At 40.2% G+C, this 24,811-nt stretch overlaps 1 pseudogene across 1 annotated transcript; it reads left to right on the forward strand.

The window, feature by feature from the left end:
* The first annotated feature begins 180 nt into the window (after positions 1 to 180).
* Positions 181 to 17,292, forward strand: LOC148253329 (transcription factor SRM1-like; annotated as a pseudogene). Its single transcript, XR_015821360.1, has 2 exons — positions 181 to 558; positions 16,335 to 17,292. The product of XR_015821360.1 is annotated as a transcription factor SRM1-like (transcript).
* The last annotated feature ends 7,519 nt before the right edge of the window (positions 17,293 to 24,811 follow it).

Below are 24,811 nucleotides of genomic sequence, written 5' to 3' on the forward strand. Positions count from 1 at the left end.
ACAATTGATCTGTTGCTGCTACCCACTATCGGGATAACTGAGATCGAATTTCCTGGGATTAGTAGGTAAAAAATCGAGGTTGTAAAGATTCTTGGTTACCCTGATTTAGAGCAGTTTGGTGGGTTCACTCTTCTCTTCTTTTGTGGTGATATCTTGGGTAGTGGGTTGAGACCAGGATAGATGACTGGGGATGAAGCTGGAGCTAGCTCCTCATGGAGTAGAGAGCAGGATAAAAGCATTTGAGAATGCTCTTGTAACTTATCCTGAGGACTCCACAGATTGGTGAGAGAGAATTGCTGGTGATGTTCCTGGGAAAACTCTAGAGGAGATTAAACATCACTATGACCTTCTGGTGGATGATGTTAACCGGATTGAATCAGGTTGTGTACCTCTTCCTGCCTATAATTCTTCTGAAGGTTCAATGAGCCAGGCTGGAGATGAAGGAACTGGTAAGAAAGGCAGCCATGTGGGGCATTACAGTGAGTCTAATCATGGAAGTAAATCAAGATCAGATCAGGAACGCTGCAAGGGGACTTCCTGGACGGAAGACGAACACAGGTGAATTTGTTATTTTTTGATTTATTTGTTTTTCTTATGTTGTAGATTGTTTGGATAGTTGCAAAAGTTTCTTGATAATGTGAAGATCTTTACCATGATTTTAGACAATGCTTTATATCATACATATTTGTGTCATTTCGAATTAATTATCTGGCAGTTTATATTGATATTTTTTGGGAATAACTTTTTACTGTTGTTGGGGAATTTTGTTAATTATCTTCTAGCAATCACTGCCTAAGTTGTGCTGTGCATTTCTTCCAACATCTGTGTCACTTGTGTAGGGAACCAGTTACTTGGGGGTAACTGGTTCACAAATCTGCAGGTGGCCTTTGTGCTATTTGCTTTTGCCATTCAAAATGGAATGGAGGCTAAGGCAGGTTGTCATTTATGCTTTAGTTTGTGTTTATTTGCCAAAGCTAAAAATTCAAGGGAAAATAGGGTACAAAAGGCAAACTCCCAAATTGGTCATTTTATTGTTAAATGAAACAGAAATGTGAGTAGAAAGGTGACCTCATGTTACATTTGTGGAAAGAAATCTTTTCTGTGGCTCCTTGAGTGTGGTTGTGCACATTTTTGGTTTGATAACTCTTAAGTCTTTGTTTGAGAATCTTGTACAAGAAAAACAGATCTTGTACAACAAAACATGTTATCTTTATTGGAAATTTTGTGGATCCCTCAGCATTTATCTTTTGGACATTACAGATTGTACTCCCCTTCCACATCCTTTTTCTTTTTCTGGTTTTCTTGGGTAATTACCTGTGTTGGTTTCTTTTGAGTAGTTCCTGGGCTTTTGGCTGTGTATGGTGTGTGCTTGCTTGTGTATTCATGCTCCTAAGGAGGTCAAGAAGGCTGTAACCTTTGTTGCTCTTTCCTTCTTTTTGTTAGTTTCAACAACAGAAGGGGCTTTGATGAGAATGACTGAGTGTCCTTTTTTTTTTTCTCTCTTTTGTGGGATGAAAAAGAAAGTCATAAAAGGCACCCGAGATGCCACCTATACAGAAAGATTTTTTTATACCAACTACCAAGGAGGTGTCAACCTATATAAAAAAAATATTTTTATGTCAATCAAATTGTCAATAAGCTCCCTAAAATCCTTCGAAGAATATAGAGGTAACCCATAACTAAAAATCCAGGGTCCAGAATCACCTATTTCTAATCCTATCTATATCCTCCTACATCCCCTCAAAACCCCGCTTGTTTCTTTCTTTCTACATAACCCAAAAAATAGCAAGAGGGATGAGGAACACATGTTTTTTCTCCCCACAAATACCATTCTAGGCTTAGATCTCGTTTTTAACCATACCAGCTGTAACCCAACTAATCTCGAGGAACCCATAAGCCATAAACCAAAAATTGTACGCGATTGGATATCCTAGCAAAATGTGATTACAAGTCTCCTCTACCTCCTGCATAGAAAACAACCGTTCACCATAGTTTTGCCTCTTCTCATTAGGTTATCAATAGTGAGAATGCAACCTCGCCCAACTTCCCAAGCAAAGGAGGAAACTTGGTCTCAATGTGGTCATTCTTGATCAGAAAATCCTTGTAGAGTTGAGACTCCAAACCGGTTGGTTATCACTCACATTCAAGGATACAGAGGCAAGTGAACTCAGAAGAGTTTCTTATTCGTCAACTTCCCAGTCAATGACATGTTTTATTACCTCCACATATCATTCCCTTACCCCCAACCTCTAAATGACTCATGGACAACAATATCCTTGTATCATGCAATCGGAAAAATTTGGAGAAACTTATTTCTCAATGCTCCCTCCCCAAGCCAATACTCCTTCCAAAAGCTTGTTCTCATCCAATTGCCAAAATTCCACCTGATGCATCCCTGTAAATGATGCTTTCCCATGCTTATCTGTTTCCACACTCATTTCTTATGCGGTCTTGATAACTGTTTCGAGTACCAGCCTCCACGAAACAGCCTCCATTCATGGTACCAAATTTCACCTCTATCACTCTTTTCCAAAGAATGCCATTTTCTATCATGACCTGCCAAGTCCACTTTCTTTGGAGTCCTTAGTTCATCTGTACAACACATCTTAAACCCAGACCACCTTGATGCAATGGTCTTTTTATCTCTTTCCATGCCACCACCTGTTTAGAAGGGAATTACTCAAGATCTTGACCAAAATGTTCTTAATGTTCCCCAAATTGTCACCATTTAATATAGAATGCCCTAGGATCAAGTTCTTTTGACAGGGAAAATGGTTACGTGCTGATCTTTCGGTGAAAGGATGCTTTTTTTCTTATTTTTTCACTTAGAAGATCTCATAAATTTTAAGGATTTTTGGATTGTATGATTAATACCTTTTTCTTTTTCTGGAGAAAAGTTATTTGTTTGCTTTTAAGAATATTGCACATATATGTTTTCCGTGATTGTCATGTTGGTTGAAGAAATGCTCTATGACGTTTGCTCAAAATTCAAATACAAACTTAGGCATGAGCGTTCTCTCTTTCACCGTCTGATTCCTTTGCTTCAACTTTCCATTCTAATGTTAATGGAATTTAGGATAAAGTACAGTTTCATTCCCCATCATCTGATTTAAATGCAATCCAATCTTTGTGTCTCTGTTTTTTTTTGTGAGTATTTAGTACACTGGTTCAATTTTGTCATTTTCCATAAATTAGTTATTTTATGGAGGATATTTGCCTTCATTTAGAGTTTCAGATGTGAACACATAGCATTTAACACCTAACTGAAGCAAAATTAGGGAAAAAAACAAAATAATAATAGCTTAAAAAACTAATGATTTTATATGTAGCAACACACCTATGCCACAGGATCTTGAACTATTGTTAGAAAATCATGGAGATTGAACTGCAATTAGAACAATGGTTTTGGGATAAAGCTGTAGTTTTTCCTATAATTAATTGGGAAAACAATCTTAAACATCAAAGTATTCATGGAGTTTCCATCTAGGTCAACCTTAAGTAGTGTGTGGAGAACTTTGTTGGGAACTTAAAAATGAAGATAAGAGTAAGAAAGATCTTGCAATACAGCGAAATATTACAAATGAAATCAGATGCAAATGCCTCTCTCTCATCAATGTTTGCTGATTCTGAAATGCACTGCAGTAGGTATACATGCACTATCCTCAAGCCAATTGGTCTTGGAGGTCGTAGTTTTAAGATTAACCTGGATAAGTCGTATATGGGCATACCAAGAGCTTTTTACTCTAGTGGTGCGTCTCCCCACGATAGATCCTTAGTGAATGAAGTTACATATTCATTCTCCTTAGTGTAAAAGTCGTATACGGGCATACCAAGGGTCTTTTACTCTAGTGGTGCGTCTCCCCACTATAGATATTCATTCTCCTTAGTGTAAAAGTCGTATACGGGCATACCAAGGGTCTTTTACTCTAGTGGTGCGTCTCCCCACTATAGATCCTTAGTGAATGAAGTTACATATTCATTCTCCTTAGTGTAAAAGTCGTATATGGGCATACCAAGAGCCTTTTACTCTAGTGTTGTGTCTCCCCACTATAGATCCTAAGTGAATGAGGTCACATGGGTCCAGTGCCCCTCACAACAAGGCCACTGACCTTAACCCCAAAAGAAGTCATTTATGGGCTTACTTTTTATAAAATTTTCACTTTACTGTTCAAATTCAGTGTCTTCAATCTCACATTCCAGTCATGAATAGGAGGTACTATATGTTTTATTAAACACTAATCCTGTCATCCAAGAAAAGAATGAATATGGAGTTAAAATAAAAGTAATGGAGCTTTTCATGCGGGCTCAATTATTACAGGTATGAGATTAAAGATAATCCTTTTCCTGTCCTTGTATGAAAGGACAATAATTGCAATCATTAGAAAGGAATAAAACATTATTGAATTTGATGCTGCACATTCTCTTGACATTTAATTTTTAATTTCTCCTTGGGTATAGCTCCATATATATATATATATATATATATTGCTTCTCTGAAATATTGTCTATATCCTCTTTATTAATAGTTATGAGTTTCTGTAACACCCATTAATTTTATCATTTTTATTATTATTATTATTAATTTTTAATTTATTTTATTTAGCTTATTTTGTAATTATTGAATTTTAATTGATTTATTTAATTTAATTTAAATTAATTTAATTTAATTTAATTTAATAAAAATAAAAAATGATAATAATGATAAAATTGGGTAAAAATATAATTTGGATTTAATTGAAATTGATTTTGGGAAAAATAGGTGAAAATTTGGATTCTGGGGGTATTTTTGAAAAGAAAATCGAAAACCGGGGGTCAAAACGTAATTTAAAAAAGTTGTGCCCCGTCAGCGCCACGTCAGCGGCCCAGTCAGCAGCCCTGGCCAACCAGGACCCGCCGCGTGGCAAGGCCACGCCGACCGGGAACGGGCCACGTGGGCGATCCGCATGCGCGCGGTCGGACGGCTCAGATGCGTCCCCGCGCGCACGGACGGCCCATATCAAGCGTGCGCACGGACAGCCCAGATGCACGCGCACGGACGGCCCAGATTCAATCAAGTACGGACGGGCCAGATTTAATCGCGACGGACGGCCCAGATTTAATCCAAATTAAATCGCGATCGAACGGTCCAGATTAAATCAAGATGGACGGCTGTGATTAAAAGGCAAAGGGTATAAATAAACCCCCCACACCTGACCACAAAAACCCTAGCTGCCAGCCCTCTCCGGAGAAGACTAACCAGATGCCGGAGGAGCTGGCCGCCGCCACCCGCCGCCGCACCGGGGAGTTTTCCGACCGCCGATCGAGGTAAATTTCATACCCTCGGCTCGTTTTTCAATGCTAAGTTCCCCTGTGGCAAACTCCGGGCCAAACGGCCAGAAAACACGGCCGAAACTCAGCGGCGCCGCCGCGCCCCTCCTCGGTTTTTGCCTCCGATGAGGCCCCTCCCGGTCTCCGTTTGATACAATTTTTATATCACCGTGATCACCGTTCTTTTCTCTACAGGTTGATCGGAGCCAAATCATCAAAACACGAACCTCGCCGGAGAGCCGCCGCACCCGAGAGCACGGCCGCCGGTAAGCTTCGGTTTTTCGTAATTTTTTAGCCCCCCGAGGGCCCTAGGGTTGTTTTATCGCAGGGACTGATGTAAGTGTGGCCGAATTCGGCCGAAAACGGTCGAAATGGCCAACCTGAGGCGAATCACCGCCGTTTGCGGCGGTGCCGTGGCCGGAGCACGGCGGAGCCGCCGTGCCGGAATTGCGATATTGGCCGAAAGGGGTCTAATTTGGGATTTTTTGGGACACGTGCAGGTACCAATAGTGCGTTTCAGTTCCCCAAGAAAAATTCAGGGAAAATTAGGGACAGCCTGTAGGCGCACTGTAGAGCCGTATTCAGACCCCGAAAACAAGTAAGGATTCCTCACCCTATTTCCTATCATGGTATTAAAGTGTAATAAATGATAAAATGGTATTTCATGAATCAATAGCTGTGTGAAATTGTTTAAGGTTGCTAATGGAGCCCGAGTCTAGTGTATTTGTCGGTCAGTTGTTGTTTGTTCTATTTTACAGTTTTAAATGCAGTATGATGTCTGATGTTTTTATTTCATAGTTTCGTGTGCATGTATCATTGTTTCATTGATTATGGACTGAATGACTGAGAACCCGATGTTGTGTGTTGTCTTGTTGGCGTGAATTATCGGTTTGCATGTTTGTGTGCGACTTAATGATGGTGACTAAAGAAAAAGGGATAAAAAGTTATGTGAATTGTCAAACGAATAATGTGGACAGCCTGACTAGGTATCTTGGGAGATGGTGGACGGACTGGGTCCGTAGGGAACCCTACCGGGGACGTGTTCTCTCATACCGGACGGGGTATGGAAACCTTATGTGTTTTGGCGCCCATACCGGACGGGGTATGAGGACGGCCCGTTTCACTCTCATACCGGACGGGGTATTGAGGTTCATGGTTTTGGCGCCCATACCGGACAGGGTATGGGGACGGCCATGGAATCAGGTTATAAATGTTAAGGGTTCACGGGTAGCGGGACCCCTATGGATCCCCATGGATACTAGTAGGCTGGTAAAGAGGAATTATGCTGTTTAAAGATTGAAATGCAAACGCGTGATAAATGTTGTATTATAAAGTCTATGTGATAACGTGATGATGATAATGTGTTGCTTGTGTATTGTTTTATGGATCTCATCAGGTAAATGGAAAGTAAACGTTTTTATGAACAAATGAGTTTATTACAAATTATACTCTATTGGTCGTTTTTGTTTTCTACCCACCTTTACTCTTGTGGCAGTGAGGTAGAGTGATGTCTTTACTGGGTTAGTGTAGCTCACTCCTTACTTAACCATTTCAGATCAGGAAGACGTGGTTCTAGAGCCCGTTCTGTAGGAAGACGGCGAAGGGGACGCCTGAAGACTCCGTAGTTATATTTATAGCTTTTATTCTCGAGTTTCTCTTTTAGTTAGTCTGTTCTTTTATACTTTGAGCACGTTTTTGGTTTTAGTGTAAGGGATGTTAATCAAAATTTTTATTACGCTTCCGCATTTGACCTTTTTAATACACATATTTCATTTAAAAATTCCGGGGCCGTTATATTTTCTGTAGATTTTTGAAGAAAAAATAAACTATTAATTTTATTTCTCACCCTTTAATTTGTTACACTTAAAGTATTTATAGAATTTCTATTCTATTGATAGAAAATTTTTTATTTTACTAAAATTCTAATTTTATGAGATTATTATGCTTGTAGAGTTTTAATTACATAATGCTAAATAATAAATTAAAATAATTAAATAATAAACTATGTTAGTCAACACCTTCCCTTAAGTTGGTGTAGGGATATCACAAATGCTCAACTTGTAAATTAAGTTCTGGAGAACCATCTTGCAATTTATCAATGTCAAAGGATGTCTAAAAAGTGCTGAAAAACTGGAATCAGATATGTCAGACATTTGTCTTGTACAGGGGCATTTGTCTTCCACACTTGCTTATATTGAAAGTCAAGTACAGGGGCTGCCAAACCCATTGTTATCTGCTTGTAATACGATTTAACCGAGAAAATACCATCTTTTTCAATTGCCCACTGTTTATGGTCTGGCGAGTTTCCCAAATTTGTTTGAGCCACCATTCGCATTAGTTGTTGTCTCCTAATCATTTAAATTTCTGATTACCTGTACATTCCATACTCTATCCTTGCCAACTCCCTTGTTAGCCTCATTTACAAACATGTTTTTATTCTATGTGACGGCAAAGATTCTTGGATATTTATCTTTTAGACTAAAGTTTCCAACCCATTCATCATCCCAAAATCTGATTTGATCCCCTATACCAACACACCACTTTGTGCATTTCATAAATTCCTGCCTGCCATAATGACTTTTTTCCGGAGACTTCTGCCATATGTTTTTCCAGCAGCTCTTCTATCATTACTCCCACTCCAAACACCCACCCCGTCTAGCCTCCACCACCCTCCATAATCTGTCCCTCTCTCTACTTGCTCTCCACAACCATTTTTGCACCATGGATCTTAAGCCAAGACCCCCCATCGATAAAAGTCTTTTTGTTTCTTCCCATTTGATTAAGTAGTACTTGTGAATTTCTTCCTCGTCTCCCCATGAAAAACAACATTGAATTCTTTCAAGTTTCTTGGCTATCTCGGCTCGAATAGTTAAAACTAGCTAACATAAAGAGTATGTCAGCCATGTTGATTTAACTATGGGTTTAACTATTTACCTCAGCCATTAGTCTTTCATCCCACCTGCTTCCAATCTTTATCAATTCTGATTTTGCCATGTTGATTTTTAGATCCGATACCATTTGGAAACATAATAGAATACATCTAAGGTGCAACATAGTTGATTCCTCAAGTTGACAAAAAATAAGAGCATCATCCGCCAAGAAAATGTAAAAAATCTCCACTCTAGAATTTCCTTTACCAACTATAACCTTTTGATCAAATTAAGTTCTCTCACTCATTCCAAAAATCTGCTAAATGCTTCCATCACAATGATGAATAGCAACAGTGATAGTGAGTCACCTTGCCTCAATCCTCTTGAAGCCATGAAGAACGAAGATGATCCTCCATTTAATATTACAGCAAAAGAGAAAGTTGATTTGCATTGCTTCATCCACTTTCTCCATCTATTCAAATTTCAATGTTTCCAACATATAATCCACAAACTCCTAATTTACATTGTCATGAGCTTTTCCCATATCTAACTTACATGAGACCCTTCTCTTTTACAGCTCACCAACTCATCTACTACTTCCACCATTACAACATATAATATTTGCTTACCCTCAACAAAGACGTTCTGACTTTCCCTAATCACCTGCCCCAAAACCTTTGCCATTTTCCTAGCTAATACCTTTGAAATCAATTTGTAAATACACCCACAAGACTAATAGGTTGAAACTCCTTGGTATTCTTTGCCCCTTGCACTTTAGCAATTAATACTAAAAATGTGGAATTAATTGACTTGACAAAAGACCCAGATGCATATAGAACTTAGACCAATCAGCTTAGTTGAAAATATTTATAAGCTCATTGCAAAGGTACTAGGTAGAAGAATCTTTAAGAAAATGTATAAAGTGATAAGTGAGTGCCAACATGCTTTTATGGTAGGTAGGCAAATTCAAGATACAAATGTTGTTATATTTCAAGAAAAAAAAAGATGGAAAAGCTTTTTGCTAATGAGGTACTAGGTAGAAGAATCTCTAAGGTAATGTATAAAGTGATAAGTGAGTGCCAACATGCTTTTATGGTAGGTAGGCAAATTCAAGATGCAAAGCTTGTTATATTTGAAAAAAAAGATGGAAAGCTTGTTGCTAATAAAGTGGTGGACAATTTGTTATACTGGAAGATGGATGAGGTCCTCTACAAGCTAGATATGGAGAAAGTCGATGATCTTATGAATTTGAGTCATTTTTAATTTTTTACTGAGGAGAATGGAATTCAGGAAAAAATGGCGCGAATGGATTAAGTCATGCATTATTACTACATCTTTTGCTGTCATGGTTAACGGGTGTCCATCTTCTTTTTTCAATGCTTCCAGTGGTTTTAAACCAAGAGATCCATTATTTCTGTTGCTTTTCATTATTGTTATGAAATAATTAAACAAAATTTTCATAAGAGTCAGAGGTTTGATGAGAGGGACGTTGATAGGTTGGCTAGAGTTGTGGGTTGTAATGTTGTGGACTTGCCGATTAAGTATTTGGATTTACCATTGGTGGCCAATTAGAAAGAGGTGGGGACAAGGGTTTATATGGTGGTGAGGTTTGAGAGGATGTTAACAGGTTGGAAGGGAAACATTTTTCCAAAAGGGGAGACTCACACTTATCAAAAGCATGTTGCTTAACCTACCCATTTATTACATGTCCATTCTTAAAATTCTTGTGAGCGTTACCAAGAGGCTGAAATCAATTCAATGTAGATTCTTATGACGCAATTTTGAGGAGAGGAGAAAGTACCATTTGGAAGCTTAGAACGAGATCAAAAAGTCAGTATCTCAAGGAAGTTTGAGGTTGAGATCATTTGTGAACATAAATATGGCCTAACGTGGGAGGGTATGGGGAGGATCGAATCGACTCGTGAAACTCACTCAACATATGCAATGTCGAAACTATAACTGTTATAATAATCCCTCATTCTAATTGAATTTACAATTGTGTAAGAAAAGTAAAAACAAATATTAGGAAAATAAAATAAGGAAAAGAAAAACGCTATGAACTTACCGATAAGTTGATCTCTGCTCATTGGTTCAACAAGATTTCTGAATACTCTTGCTTCCCAAAGAACTAAAATATTAAAAGTAAAAAAGTCAAAGTTCTCAAAAATACTTTCAAATTTATTATCAAAAGTTTTGTTTACATTTTAGGGGCAAAAACCTATTTATATCATTTCCCGTTCAAAATTTTGAGATAATTAGTAAAATAATACCCTAAATAAAATTATATTTTAATTTAGGATAAAATATAATACAATAATTATTATATTCCAAATAAATTAATTAAATAGTCATAAGAGATAGAGTTATAATTAAAATATTAATTAAAATATCCATATTTATCCCATGTGAAATCCATTTTGAACACATGAGGAAATTAATTTTAAAATATGGGTAATAAAAAAAGTAGGTCCCAAATATTTTTAAATGATCTTAAAATAATAAAATAAATAAATATTAAATAATTTAAAAAGGGTAAAAAGGGCCAGCTGGTTTGGGCTACCCAAATGGGCCGAGCCGGTCGGTTCGATTGGGTTGCACGGGAGAAGGCCTGCGAGAGTCGCGGGCTGGGTTTGGGCTGTTTGGGCCGTCCGATGACTTGTTTGCATAGGCGGCCAAGTTGGAATTCTAGGCTACGGGTTGTTCGGGGCGTGCGATCCCAGGTTTGCGCACATGCGCAGGGCCACGCGCATGCTGCTTGGGTCTTGCATGCATGCGGTGCGTGGGGCGTGCAGGCTATTCCGGCCGCGCGCTCGCTTACTACTTCACGCGTGCGAGTTATCCACCTGCACGGGTGGATTGCCATGCTTGTTACTCATGTGCCAAAGGTAGTTTACGCATGTCGCACGTGTCTTCCATCTTCGCACTGGGCTTTGGTCCTCCCTTTGTGCTCTGTCATTGATCATGTTGCTTACCCAATCTTGGACGAACAAATTGAAAATTCCGTGAAACTTGCGGGCCTGGCTTCAGGTAATCGGGCCTACGGGCAACTGGGCTTGTTTCTTCATTGAGCCTAATTCGTCAAGGACTTTAGAGTTCTGCACGTTCTCTTCTTTTATCGGGATATCTTTCATGATGGCTTTCGCGTCATCTCCCATTTTTTTGGAAAAATTTGCCCTCGAATCTTCACCTACATCAAAAGATGATAGGTCAGACACATCAAAAGTAGCAGACACTTCGTACTTACCTAATAGGTCGATCTTGTAGGCGTTGTCGTTGACACGCTCCAGAACTTGGAATGGTCCGTTTCCTCGAGGATCCAACTTAGATTTCTGTTGCTTGGGAAACCTTTCCTTCCTTAAGTGAACCCATACCCAGTTTTTTGTTTGAAAAATGAGGCGCTTCTGCCCCTTGTTAGCATTACGGGCATAGACTTCATTATATTTTTGTATGTGCTATCGAGCCTTCTCATGTATGGCCTTAATGAGTCCGGCGTGCTGTTTTCTATCTGTACTTTTTACTTTCTGCATAGAAACAGAGGTTAGATCTAATGGAGTCGAAGCATTAAAACCGTATACTACCTCTAAAGGTGACATTCTGGTAGAAGTATGAATACTTCGGTTGTAGGCGAATTCAACATTCTCCAAAAGTGGTTGAGGAACTTAATGTCCTTGTTTCTCACAATGGTTTTAGATATATCGTGAAGTTTGACAACGTCCCTAAAGAATAGATTGGAAATATTTGTGGCATCATTTGTTTTGTGGCATGCAATAAAATGGGCTATCTTGCTAAAACGGTCTACCACAACAAATACACTATCATGACATCTCCTTGTCTTAGGCAGCCCTAGTACAAAGTCCATAGAGATGTCTACCCACGAGGTAGTGGGTACAGGTAGCGGGGTGTACAAACCATGAGGCATCACTCTAGATTTGGCTTGCCTACAAGCGATACATTGGCTACAGATACGCTCGACATTCCTCTTCATATTTGGCCAATAGAAATGCTCTTGTAACATGTTTAGGATTTTTGCTACCCCAAAATGTCCCATAAGTCCCCCACCATGTGTTTCCCGCACTAATAGCTCCCTAATGGAACAACTTGGTATAAAAAGTATGTTTTCCCTTAGGAGGAATCCATTGATTTGATGATATTTTTGTAAAGCACAGTGCTCACTAGCTTGGTAGACAAAAGAAAAATTTCTATCATTGGCATACATCTCTTTTATGTGTTCAAACCCTAAGAATTTGGAGATTAAAGTGGAGAAGAGTGCATACCTTTGAGCTAACACATCGGCAATGACGTTGTTTTTCCCTTACTTATACTTGATCACATAGGGGAACATTTGTATGAACTCCACCCACTTACCGTGTCGGTAGTTGAGCTTACCTTGGCCCTTCAAATGCTTAAGAGACTTGTGATCGTTGTGGATTATAAATTCCTTTGGCAGCAAATAATGTTGCCACACTTCCAAGAATCATACCAAGGCAGACAACTCCTTGTCATAGGTCGAGTAATTAAGTGATGCGCTACTGAGTTTCTTATTGAGGTAGGCTATTGGGCACCCTTCTTGTATCGCACAGCTCCTATACCTATTTTTGAAGCATCACATTCAAGGTCAAAGATTTTGTTAAAGTCAAGTAAAGCAAGTATAAGGGTAGAGCATAATTTTTCCTTTAATAGGGTAGAGACGGATTCTTGCTTGTTGGTCCATACGACTTTGACATCCTTTTTAATCAACTCATTTAAGGGTGCCGCGATGGAACTGAAGTCTTTGACAAACCTGCGATAGAAACTGGTTAACCTATGAAAACTTCTTACATCACTCGTAGTTGTCAGTGTGGGCCGCTCTTTAATGGCCTTTATCTTCTCTTCATCAACATCAATAATACGGACACTTACCACGAATCCTAAAAAGATCAGCTTGTCGCTACATAAGGTATATTTCTTAGCATTAGCATATAACCATTCCCTTCATAGAACCTCGAGGACAGAACGAATATACTGGATATGGTTGTCTAGATTCCTGTTGTAGATTAAGATATCGTCGAAGTACACAACTACAAATTTTTCTAAGAAAGGTCGTAGGACATGGTTCATAAGTCTCATGAAGGTACTGGGGGCGTTCGAAAAGCCGAAAGGCACTACAAATCATTCATAAAGTTCGTAATTGGTTTTAAAGGCTGTTTTTCACTCGTCTTTGGGGTTCATCCTAATTTGGTGGAACCCACTTTTGAGATCGATTTTAGTGAAGATAGGTGCCCCACTAAATTCATCTATCATGTCGTCTAACTGTGGAATAGGGTGTCTATATTTTACGGTAATTTTGTTGACAGCCTGGCAGTCGACACACATTCTCCAAGAACCGTTCTTTTTGGGTACTAACAGGACAGGTACAACACTCGGGCTCAAACTTTCCCTAACATGCCCCTTGGTCAGCAGCTCTTCCACTTGGCACTGGAGTTCCTTAGTTTCTTTCGGATTACTCTTATGGGCAGGGCGATTGGGAATGGTGGCTCCGGGGAAAAAATCAATTTGATGTTCAATTCCCTGTAGTGGTGGAAGTTAGTCTGGGATTTCCTTTGGCAGGACATCCTTGAATTCTTGGAGGGTTGGGTCTAGGTTGGATTGGTTTAGGTACACTTCCTTATACCGCAATACTACAAAGCTTTTTCTCTCATAAACTGCTTGTCTCATCTGCTGTCCCCTCACGTAGAGACTCACTTTCCTGTTTTCTTTCTCTCGGGTCTTTACCGGGCTAGGTTTACTCCTTTTCAAGGATTCCTGACTTTTTCTCTCCCTTTCTCTCTTCAAGAATTTCTTGAAGGGCCTTTTGACCTTCACTTGATCCTCGTGCACCTCTTAGGGCGAGAGGGGTGTAAGGACATATGTGAGGCCATCCTTCTGCAAAGAATAGCGGTTGGCCCGACCATAGTATTGGACTTGTCTATCAAAGTGCCAAGGCTGGCCAAGTTTCACATGGCTAGCGTGCATAGAAACAACATCACAACATACTTCATCTTTGTACTTATCGATGGAGAAGGGTACCAAGACCTGCTGGGTTACTTTTAGTTCGCCATTCTCATTCAACCACTGCAACCTGTAGGGGGGTTGGGATGGGCGGTGCATGCTAGTCCTAATCTTTCCACGAATAGGGTGCTTGCCACGTTGGTGCAGCTTCCTCCATCGACGATCATACTACACACCTTTCTGTTGACCAGGCAACTGGTGTGGAATATATTCTCCCGTTGTTTATGGTCCTCGTCCTTGATGTGCAAGTTGAGGGCCTTCCGCAGAACAAGGTTACTGCTCTAGTTGGGGGTTTCTCCGATGAGCTGAAACATGCTGAAGTACTTACAAGAAGACATTTGTGAAGATAAAAACTCTCCCTTACACTAATCATGTTTACCTCGCAATCCCTCGATTGACAGCTTCGTCTGTCAAGTTGAGCGTTTAGAATCAGAATCACTTGAATCGGGTCTGCACGTTAGTCTTTATGGCATAGCAAGGACCCCTAAAGGATTTTGATTTCTATTGAATCTCAAAAACAAGCACAAAGAAAAAGGAATGGTGTGCTCTTTATGTGTTAAGCAACTAGTAACAATTAGGTACCTAATTATGTAACGGAACAATCGTAAAATAAAGAAAACAGAAATGTAGATCACAAAGAATGACAATTCGGACTGATGCGTAGGGATCCCATTAATTCCAATGGATATAATCGGTAGGTATATCTTCCTATACTACCCCCAATTTGTCGGCTTACACTCTACAACCGATCAAGTTTCTTTATGCAACATTGATGCAGATTACAGAAATGCAATCCGAAAATTAAATATGGATAGTGTGTGGAATGGAAATAAAAGTTTTTGCTCACACCAATTGGGTAACGTACTTTACCTTCGATTTCTCAAAGGATTTCTGGTCACCAGTTAGGTGGTTATTTTGCTTTTGTGATGCAAAATGCAAACAATGTGCCAATTGCCTTATGGGGTACAACTGGGGTATTTTTGGTATTTTCGATCTCTAATTTTTTTTTGGAATGATAACACGAACTACTTGAATTGAATGGGTAGATTTGAATTCAAGTAGATGCAATACGAACAAATCAAAAATTAATTTGAATTGTTAATGAACAAAATATTTTAGCAAATAAAGATAGATTTGGGTTTATAGGAGCCAAAACTTTGATACCAGATGATGTAGGAGGGTATTGGGAGGATCGAATCAACTCCTGAAACCCACTCAACGTATGCAATGCCTTCCCTTTAATTGAATTTACAATCCTATAAGGAAAGTAAAAACAAAAACGAGGGAAATAAAACAAAAAAAGAAAAAACGTCACGAGTTTACCGAAAAATTGATTCCCGCTTTTTAGCTCAACAAAACTTTTGAAAACTTCTGCTTCTCGAAAAACTTAAAGAAGTTAATTTTAGCAAAAATATTAAAAGAAGAAAAGCCAAAACTCTAAAGAATACTCTTAAATTTATTATTAAATGTTGTGTTTACATCCTATGGGCAAAGACTTGTTTATAATATTTTCCAGTCAATTTAGATGAGTATAAAATTTTGAAATAATTAGTAAAATAATAGTTTAGATAAAATTCTATTTTAATATATAATAAATACATAATAAAATAATTATTTTATTTTAAATAAATTAATTAAATAATTTTAAGAGATAGAGTTATAATTAAAATATTAATTAAAATAAATTCATATTTATCCCATGTAAAATTCATTTTTAATACATGTGAAAATTAATTTTAAAACATAAATAATTTGAAAAGTAATTCCCAAACTTTTTAAAAAGATTTTAAAATAATAAAATAAATAAATATTAAATAATTTAAAAAGAGAAAAAGGAGGCTGGCTGGTTTGGGCTACCCTTATGGCTCTAATTTTGCCACTATAATTATTTTCACTAGAAGTTTGCAGAAAATGAGGCTTAGATGGGTCAGACTCTTTGCAGATTAGGACGGCTTGGGCAAATAAAAAATTGAACCTCTCATTTGTTTTTTCTATATATATGTAGAAGTGCTTTCTTTTTTGTTTCTTTCATTTTGTCAAATGTAATAATTTGTTTCAGGCAAAAGGTGTTTGATGTGTTGGATTGCATAGTTCATTGAGTTTAATTTTTTCTTTTTGTTTGACAAACAGACTGTTTCTAATTGGTTTGAATAAATGTGGGAAAGGAGACTGGCAAAGTATATCAAGGAACTTTGTGGTGACAAGGACACCTATACAGGTTGCAAGCCATGCTCAGAAGTACTTCCTCAGGTTGAACTCGACAAACAAAGACAGAAGGCGATCAAGCATTCATGATATAACCAGCGTTGGCAATGGAGATATTTGAGTACCTCAAGGACCAATTACTGGTCAAACCAATGGTTATGTTGCAGGAGGCTCCTCTGGCAAATCGGCTAAGCAACCTCCACAACCTCCAGCTGGACCCCCAGGTGTCAGCATGTATGGTGCTTCCGCTATCAGCCAACCAATAGGTTGACCTCTTGTTTCAGCAGTGGGCACTCCAGTGAGCCTTCATGCCCCACTGTATATGGCTTATGGTGCTAGAGCTCCAGTTCCTGGAGCAGTGGTTCCAGGTGCGTCAATGAACATGGGTCTGATGACATGTCCTAGAGCGCCAGTTCCTGGAGCAGTTGTTCCGGGTGCGCCAATGAACATGGGTCCAGTGACATATCCAATGCCGCACACATCTGCCCGTAGGTAATGTGTGCAGTTTAATTAGGTACAAGATGTACTAAGTTGAAGATTTTTGGGCTTGTGCTGAATAAGATGTGTAGTTGAAAGCAACAAGTTATGTGAAATGCTCAACTGTCATTTGTTTATCCTGAATAAGCTATTATAGAGAGAGGAAGTACATGCATATGTATAGGCAACTATAGAAAATGTGGCAGCAATTTATGGGTAGAACATTTGTCATTTTTAGCGTTGTTTTTGGTAATCTATAAAGTCCATAAGTAGAACTATTAGAGTTGGAAATAGTGCTTCAAAGTTTTGATTGCAAAAAAGTTGTAAAGAACTTTCTTGTTCTTTGGTTATTTTATTTTGAGTAGCAATCCTAAGCACATACTGTGCGGGGCCTTTCATTTTTCAATTTGAGCAGATTTGTTCTGTTAGCCATGTAAATCACTTGTTTGCTTTTCAATTTCTTATTCTGTGGGATCTTGGATAGACCCTAACATTCACTTAGTTATGATATGAAGTGCAAATGCTCGTGATTATGTCCGTTCTACCCTCTAGTTCTGCCCATTTTTATCTGGAATGGATATGAAATTACAAGCTTGCAGCTGCTCCAGAGGTGATTTTTCTCACCTCAGAATTGAAATCATAAGCTGTCTATGGAGCATGTCGTAGTTAGGTGTTAGAAAAAATTGCAAAGTTTATCAAAATATAACAAATAAACAGAATCCCAATTCAATATAAACACTAAGATCAACTATTCTCCTTTCTTAATACTAGCCAAAATTGAAGGGAAAAGATCCATTCATGTAGATCTAGTAGTATTATTGCCGTAATATTTAATAAACTTTATTTTGGACAATATTGTTATAATAATATATCTAATTAGTTATTTTATAAAATTAATAATAAATATTAAAATTTGCCTTACCTGAAAAATTAATTAATATTAAAAATTTAATTTTTTTTAATAATTTAATATTATCTTTAGATTATTTTCTAATTAAATTTATCAATTAATTTATTAGAAAAATAAATAAACTAGTTTCTAACATTTTTTTATTACAATTTGACCTCTAATATATTTTCTATTTTAAATATCTATTTTTTATTATTTAACAAAAAAATTAAAAGAATCAAATTATATTTGATTGCTTTAAAATATAATAAAAATAATTTTAACAAATTAATTAAATTAATAAATTATTAATAATAAATTATATTAATTTACTAATTTTGATGATAATCAAAACTATTCTTTAACTTTCCTTTAAGTTATTTTAAAAATATGTAAGTACAATTTAATTATTTTTTCGCTAAAAAATTAAAAACAAATAGATACTTACACCGTAACTCAACTATTGGATTAATTAAATCTCCAATTAAATTAAATTGGTGCATATTTTTATTTTTAAAATGTGCAATTAGACCAGAGAAAATTTATGAATTAATTTTTTCCCCTTTAAAACATGAACTAAGAAGGTTAGTGTTGGGGAAATAAATTCTTGAATTGTGTACAATCACAATAAAGTAAATGTAGAAAGATAACAATATAATATTTAATGCGGTTCGACCGTATATCTATATTTATAGGCAAGATCAATACAAAAATTTTCAACTATGATCAAAAGAAAGTATATCACCAATGTGTTAGTAAACCTATATATAAAGAGAGTACTAGAGTTTTTCGCAAACAAAAATTCTTTTGAATATACATAAATTATTCCCCACGATAAATGCAAAATATTCCTAAGATATATACAAAATACCCACTAGGATAAATATCAAATATCCTCCATAATATAGATAAGATATTCCCAAAATTCAAGCCACATCAACAAATCTTCTCTTTGGCTTAAATCCCTGTTATCATCAAAGCAACTGATCGTCTTGTCATACTGTCTGACCAATATGGCCCCACAGGAGTATTACCGAGTATCACATACTCTGACTAAGTCTAGATCGCATCTAAACTTACTACTTGATCCCTCAGCAAAGTGACATGCCATCAAGTTCTTCACACACAACACCAATCACTTTATCTACATTTGAAGTCCCTGGTTCTTGTAAATCAACTGCCTTATAACTGACAAGTCATATGCAATCTGTAGCGCCCGGACCGAGAAGGAAAAAAAAAAAAAAAAAGCCACGTCGGCAGCCACGTCAGCAGGCCCGGTCAGCAGTCCCGGCCAACCGGGACCTGCCACGTGGCAATCCCGGCCAACCGGGACCTGCCACGTGGCAAAACCACGTCGTTCCAAAAAAGGGCCACGTTGGCGATCCGCGTGGGCGCGATCGGACGGTCCAGATCAAGCGTGCGATCGAACGGCCCAGATTTAAACGTACGGACGGCCCAGATTTAATAAAAAACGGACGGCCCAGATTAAAACAAAATGGACGGCTGAGATCAAAAGGCAAGGGGTTATAAATAGAACCCCCACACCAGACCACAAACCCTAGCCGCCTGCCGCTCGCCGGAGAAGACGAACTAGAAGCCGGCCGCCGCCACCCGCCGCCGCACCGGAGGAACTTCCGACCGCGGATCGAGTTCTCAAGTGTTAAGGATTAACGGGTAGCGGGACCCCTATGGACCCCCATGGATACTAGTGGGCTGGTGAATTAGGGAAATATGTTGTGAAACTATTGAATTACGAAGAGTGTGATAGGTATTATGTTATACAGTTCATATATATGTTTTCATGATGATGATGATGTTATTGCTTTCGTATATTGTTTTATGAATTTCACCGAGGTGAGTAAATGGTAAATGTTTTATTTTCGATAAAAGAATTTGTTGTAAATTTTGCTCCATTGGTCTTTTTATATTTTTCTACCCACCTTTACCTCCGTGACGGTGAGATATCGTGATGTCTTTACTGGGTTAGTGTAGCTCATTCCTTATTTAATCATTTCAGATCAAGAGAACATCGTTCCCGAGCCGCTTCCGCAGGAGGACGACGAAGGGGACGCCTAAGGACTCCATAGTCACATTCGTAGTTTTTTACTTTCAAGTTTCTCCTTTAGGTAGTTTAATCTTTTATATTTTGTGAGCACGTTTTGGTTTTAGTGTAAGGGATGTTATTCAAATTTTGACTTCGCTTCCGCATTTGATATTCTTAATATACACTCCATTTTAAATTTCCGGGGTCGTTACAGTTGGTATCAGAGCCGCATTTCCTCGGACCCATCCCTTACACTAATGTGCCTTAGAGAAATACTCACCGATACATTGTTACTCAATCATTCTTTGTGAATGCAGGTACACAGAAATGAGGAGAGGAAGGCCCCCACTAAACCGAGCGGCGCCAGATAATTCAATTCGGGAGGATTTAGATAGACTATTCGAGATGGTGGAGGCTCTCGCAGCTGCCCAGCGAAGGCAAGAGGAGAGAAGGGAGTTACCGGGACCTCCTCCGCTAGCGCAGGTTGAGCCCCCGCTACAGCAGGCTGATCCCGAGCCACCCTGGCAGGAGCCTGTTCCTCCACGATACCACCCGGCACCACAGCCGCGGTACGATCCGGTACCACAGCCACAGTACCAATAGGTGCCGCCACAGCACATTCCAGTGCCCCCACCACCCACCACATCAGCAGGTGCCACCACAGGGCCCCCCAGTTCACCCTCAGCCGGCCCCAGTCCCTCTACCTCGGGACCCCGCTCCTTCCTTGATCGACCCCGGCTTCATAGAGAGGTACAAGAGACTGAACCCTTCTACTTTTTCAGGGGGATCCTCGTTCGAAGAGGCCCAATACTGGCTGGCAGAGACTGAGAGAGCTTTTGAGACCTTGGGAGTAATTCCTGAGTAGAGGGCTGCCATTCCGTCCTACATGCTGGTAGGGGAAGCGGTACGCTGGTGGGAGCTCAAGCGGGCCACCCTGCCTGTACTAGTTACTTGGGAGCAGTTCCTAGCGGCCTTCCATGCGGAGTATCTCCCTAAACACATCCAACATTTAAAGGAAATGGAATTTGCTCAATTGGTCCAGGGTAATATGACAGTGTCGGAGTATGCCCACAAGTTTCTGGAGCTGGGCCGACATGCCCCGGAGACATTGTTGGATGAGGGCCGAAAGGCCAGGAAATTCCAGTGGGGCCTCCGCCCGGCGATCAGACAGCACTTATTGGTGATGGAGCACGAGACATATTCGGCAGTCTTGGTAAAGGCGCAGATCATAGAAAGGAGCTTCGACACCCGCCCTCAGATAGCGGGAAGTTCCCGACCCTCAGCCCCGCTCCACAGGCCAGCGCCTACCATGCCTGTCCAACCCAGTAAGAGGCCCAGGCCTGCCGTTCAGGGCCCTCCTCAGGCTATGGGGCAGCACGTGGGAAGATCTGCCAGTACTGCGGCAGGGATCATGGGGACCGACCCTGCTACCGCCTCAACAACATCTGTAGCATATGCGGCAGTGCCCAGCACTATGCGAGGGAGTGCCCTAGGAACCAGAATCAAGGGAGGCCTCCAATCCAGGGCAGAGTTTACAACCTTACCCAGAAGGATGCCGACGCAGACCCGGACGTGGTACATGGTATGTATACTATCTCTGGCCACATTGCTCATATTTTGTTTGATACTGGTGCATCACATTCTTTTATTTCACATGTTCTTGCTTCCAAAATTTGTGTATCACCTGATAGACTTGATTCATTATTGTTTGTATCTACCGCTGGGGGGGAGACATTGCTAGGAGAGGTTGTCTACAGGGCATGTGCCGTAGAGATAGCAGATAAGAAATTGAGGGTAGACCTGATAGGGTTAGACACAGGGGATTTTGATGTAATCCTAGGAATGGATTGGCTAGCGGCGTATCACGCCACCATAGACTGCTTTAATAAAAAGATTGTATTTAATCCTCCCAACGAGGAGCCATTTACAAGTTAATAAAATTATTCGGTACTGATTTTCCCTAATGACAAATTCTTTTCTTCTTAATTCCCAGTGCCTTGATATTGTATTTTCCCTAACTAGGTAAACCCAAGAAGGAAGTTTGTATCCAAGAGATTCCAGTAGTCCGAGACTTTCCAGACGTATTTCCGGATGAACTGCCCGGTCTACCAGGGGACAGAGAGGTCGAGTTCACCATAGACTTACAGCCAGAAACCCAGCCCATCTCGGTAGCTCCTTACCGAATGAGCCGCATCGAGATGGAAGAGCTAAGGAAACAAATCACTGAGCTACAAAACAGTGGCTTCATTAGACACAATATTTCCCCATGGGGTGCCGGGGTTACTTTTGCAAAGAAAGGGGATAGAACGTTGAGACTGTGTATTGATTATAGAAGGATAAACAAGGTAACAATTAAAAACAAGTACCCTCTTCCCCGGATTGATGACCTTTTCGATCAGTTGCAGGGTGCACAGGTCTTTTCTAAAATAGATCTACGATCAGGTTACCATCAGGTAAAAGTGAGAGCAGAAGACATCCCCAAGACGGCATTCCGAACCAGGTACGGACACTATGAGTTCCTGGTTATGCCGTTTGGGCTAACCAACGCCCCGGCCATCTTTATGGATCTAATGAACAGAATCTTCAGAAAATTCTTGGACCAATTTGTCATCGTGTTCATCGATGATATCTTAGTCTACTCAAAAAGTAGGGAAGAACATGCTCGTCATCTTGCCCAAGTCCTACAGGTACTCAGGGAAAAGAAGTTGTATGCGAAGTTGAGCAAGTGTGGGTTTTGGCTCGAATAGACCGCCTTCCTAGGACATGTTATATCGAAGGAAGGGGTGTCGGTGAACCCAGAAAAGGTTGAAGCGGTACTTGGTTGGGAAAGGCTGACAACAGTTAAGGAAATTCGCAGTTTCCTAGGGATGGCAGGTTATTACCGCCGGTTTGTCGAAGGGTTCTCTAGTCTAGCAGCTCCTCTAACCCGACTCACAAAGAAGAATGCAAGGTTTGAATGGAATGAGAACTGCGAGAAGAGTTTTTCAGAATTGAAGAAGCGACTAACTACTGCACCAGTGCTGGCTCTACCGAGTGGATCAGGAGGGTACACAGTTTATAGTGATGCCTCCTATCTGGGCCTAGGTTGTGTCCTAATGCAGCATAGAAAGGTTATAGCATATGGGTCTAGACAGCTAAAGAATCATGAGAAGAACTATCCTACTCATGACTTGGAGCTTGCCGCAATCATACACGCCTTGAAAACTTGGCGCCATTATTTGTATGGAGAGACCTTTAAGATCTACACCGATCATAAAAGTTTGAAGCATATCTTCACTCAGAAGGACCTCAACATGCGTCAGAGAAGGTGGATGGAACTCCTCAAGGACTATGATTGTGACATCCTATACCATCCAGGTAAGGGCAACGTGGTGGCCGATGCCCTCAGCAGGAAAAGTGCAGGCACCCTAGCCCATCTGATGGTTTCAGAATGTAGGTCCATCGGGGCCACACAGCAGGTTCGCCTGCGAGACCTGAAGAGAATCACATGTTTGGGCCACCTAGCAGTCCAACCCGAGTTAATCCAAAGAATAAAGGAAGCCCAGTCAGTCGACCCCGCCCTAGTAACCCGCAAGAAGAATGCAGAACAGGGAGTGAGCTCAGAATTTCAGATCTCTCCCGACGGATTGATTCGTTTCAAGGATAGAGTGTGTGTCCCAGACGATAGTGAGTTAAAAAGAGACATCATGACAGAGTCCCATAGTTCAAGGTTCGCCATGCATCCAGGAAGTACGAAAATGTACCAAACTATGCGACCCCGGTTCTGGTGGAATGGGATGAAGAGAGATATAGCCGACTTTGTATCTAAGTGCTTGGTATGTCAGCAGGTCAAAGCAGAACATCAACGCCCGGGCGGGTTACTTCAGCCTTTACCGATTTCAGAGTGGAAGTGGGAACATATCACCATGGACTTCGTATCGGGACTACCCAAGGCACGATCGGGACATGATGCTATATGGGTAATTGTTGACCGACTCACTAAGTCTTCCCACTTCCTGGCCATTAGAATGACTGATCCTTTGGACAAGTTGGCAAGAATGTATATCCGGGAGGTAGTCAGACTGCATGGAGTTCCAGTAACAGTGGTATCCGACAGGGATCCCAGATTCACTTCTCGGTTTTGGAATAGTTTCCAGCAAGCTATGGGAACAAAGCTGTCTCTTAGAACTGCTTTCCACCCCCAAACCGATGGACAATCAGAGAGGACAATTCGTACGCTGGAGGATATGCTCCGAGCTTGTGTCCTTGACTCCGGGGGCCATTGGGACGACCACCTACCCCTGATAGAGTTTGCTTACAACAACAGTTACCAAGCAAGCATCGACATGGCCCCATACGAGGCGCTATACGGGCGTCCGTACAGGTCACCGATATGTTGGGAGGAAGTGGGCGATAGAAGATTGTTTAGCACGGATTTGGTAGAAGAAACCACGTCCAAGATAGTTAAGATCAAGAAGAACATCCAGACAGCTCAGAGTAGGCAGAAGAGTTATGCCGATACCCAGAGAAGAGACCTGGCCTTTGAGAAAGGCGATCGGGTGTTTCTTAAAGTCACCCCCTTCAAGGGAATTAGTAGGTTCGGCAGGAGGGGAAAATTAAACCCCAGATATATTGGACCCTTTGAAATCTTAGACAAGATTGGTACCACTGCCTACAGACTTGCACTGCCTCCTGAGCTCTCCCGGGTTCATAATGTGTTTCATGTATCTATGCTACGTAAGTACAATCTGGACCCTTCTCATGTCTTGGCTCACAAACCGCTCCCACTCCGAGAGGACTTGTCTTATGAAGAAGTACCGGTCAGTATCACGGACCGAGAAAGCAGAATACTCCGTAACCGGAAAATATCATTAGTAAAAGTCATGTGGCAGAACCACACGCCCAGGGAGGCGACTTGGGAACTGGAATCAGAATTTAGGGCCCAATATCCCCATCTGTTTGATCAAGAATAATGAGGCAAATTTGGGGACCAAATTTCTTTATGGGAGGGAG

This window comes from Carica papaya, chromosome 6, assembly GCF_054855325.1.
Source record: "Carica papaya isolate Zhongbai chromosome 6, ASM5485532v1, whole genome shotgun sequence".
Lineage (NCBI taxonomy): Eukaryota > Viridiplantae > Streptophyta > Magnoliopsida > Brassicales > Caricaceae > Carica > Carica papaya.